The 2,500-nt window shown below is 40.9% G+C and overlaps 1 pseudogene; it reads right to left on the reverse strand.

Annotated features, from left to right (window-relative positions):
- Positions 1-2,500, reverse strand: part of LOC122356505 — a 35,670-nt pseudogene that overhangs the window by 10,124 nt on the left and 23,046 nt on the right.

Raw genomic sequence — 2,500 nt, forward strand, 5'->3', positions numbered from 1 at the left:
AATAACTGCTCGTATATTACATGCGAATGAGTACTGCGCTGAACGCAACGCTGGACACCGTCGCATTCTGCTTATTTCATTCATCTGTAATCTAAATGAAGTGCTGCGCTGTGGGATGTTCAGCAGGAATCCCGTCTAAATATGACTTCTCTCATCGTGTTCAGAAACACTCGGGAGAGAGAGGACGATAACTCGGCGTCGTCGGGGGAAGACGAAGAAAATCTAAATCGACCTTGAACGACCTTGAAGATCGGAACGACCTTGAAGCCGGAAGCTTAACGATACGATCCGGCGGGAATCGGAGTGACCTCGAGGAGACCGAACCCTGCTTCCCGGGAACCTACCGTGAGAACACGGGGACATGGGGTTCGTCTTATATTGACACCGTGTATAATACAGCCTGGCAACATCACACGAGCTAAAGAGACGTTTTTCTCACAAGACCGCACTACTTTCAAGAGGACACAGCTTTTATACGGCAGCTGAACACAAGCTCTCGAGTCAATCATTTGTGAATGAATCAGCCATTTGAACAAATCAGTTGAATCAATGATTCCTTGACTCACACATTAACACCTACTGGCATTTTGTTTAATATTTAGAGTGTCATTTCATATATATATATATATATATATATATATACACACAGTGGTATTCACACAGTGGTAAAGTTTGGGCACCCCTGTAAATGTTCATGATTTTACAAATCATTAGTTGTCTGGATAAGAAATTTCAGTTAAATATATCATATAGGAGACAAACACAGTGATATTTGGGAAGTTAAATAAACTTGATAGGATTTATCGAAAGCGTGTGAGAATTATTTGAACTAAATTAGCCATGTTCATAAATTTATGCACCACAAAAAAAAAAAGTAACTCAATATTTTGCGCATCCTCTTTTTGTAGAAGTAACATCCTCTAAACGCTCCCAGTTAGAGTCTGGCTTCTGATGTCCAGTTCAGTCAGGTTTGATGGTTTCCGTGCACGGACGGCCCGCTTTAAATCACACCACTAATAATCAATAATATTCAGGTCTGGGGACGGAGATGGTTCCAGAACGTGGTACTTGTTCCTCTGTAGACTCTGAGCAGTGTTTAGGGTCATGTCTTGTTGAAAGATCCAGCTCCGGAGAAACTTCCACTTTGTCACTGATTCCTGGACATTGTTCTCCAGAATCTGCTGATATTGAGTGGAATCCATGCGACCCTGACCTTTAAGAAGACTCCCAGTCCCTGCACTGACCTCACAGCCCCACAGCTTGATGAACCTCCACCCAATCTTACCGTAGGCAGACAGTGTTTTCTTGAAATGCCGTGTTTTTCAGCCATGCATAGCCTCCCTTGTTTTGCCCAAATAACTCTATTTTAGTTTGATCAGTCCACAGCACCTTATTCCAAAATGAAGCAGGCTTGTCCAAATGAGCTTTAGCATAACACCGTTTGCGGCGTGTGCAGAGAGAAGGCTTTTTCCTCATCACTCGTCCACAGCGTCTCCTTGTGTAAAGCGCTGAACAGCTGAACGATGCACATCGACACCATCTGCAGCGAGATGATGCTGTAGGTCTTTGGAGCCGGTCTGTTGTCTGACTGTGACTCTTCTCACCATCCTCTGCTCATCTGAGATTTTCCTTGGTCTGCCACTTCGGCCTTAACTAGAACCGTGCCTCTGGTCTTCCAGTTCCTCACAATGTTCCTCGTGAGTTGAAACCGAGCTTAAATCTCCGAGACAGCTTTCTGCATCCTTCCCTAAACCGTGACGTTCAACAATCATTGTTTTCAGGTCGTCTGAGAGTTGTTTTAAGGCTCACTTTAGAGAAGATGCAAAGAGGAGAAACGCTTACCACTGGCCTCCTTTAAATACTTTCTCATGGTTGGATTCACCTGCGTGTGGAGGTCAAGGGTCACTGAGGTTACCAAACCAACTTTGAGGTCTAATAATGAGCGCTAAAGGTATTGAAATCAATAAAATGACAAGGGCGCCTTAATTTATGCACATGGCTAATTTTGTTTAAATAATTCTCGCACACTTTCCATCAATCATATCAAGTTTATTTAACTTCTCAAATATCACTGTGTTTGTCTCCTGTAGACAACTAATGATTTATAAAGGAAAATTATGAAAATTTACAGGGGTGCCCAAACTTTCGCATACCACTGTATGTATATATACATTATATATATATATTATTTAAAGAGTTCTCGCTGAATGATGTTAATTAGGCTTTGATCGCAAAAATACATTAGATTTTATACATATTCATATATATATATATACGGTATATATGATTATATCTGCATGTTGTTTGCCATATCAAATTTTAATCAAACTAAATCAATCATTAACAATAAAAATTTAAAAAACTGCATAATGTTACAGAACGATTAGAGGCACGTGATTTTTGGTTTCTTCGGCTCTCATTCATTCACTTGACCTGAATGTGCTTAAAAAGAGATGCATGTGATTTCTGCAGAGTTCAGAGCCAAATAAAGGACACTGTA

This window comes from Puntigrus tetrazona, chromosome 13, assembly GCF_018831695.1.
Source record: "Puntigrus tetrazona isolate hp1 chromosome 13, ASM1883169v1, whole genome shotgun sequence".
Classification (NCBI taxonomy): domain Eukaryota; kingdom Metazoa; phylum Chordata; class Actinopteri; order Cypriniformes; family Cyprinidae; genus Puntigrus; species Puntigrus tetrazona.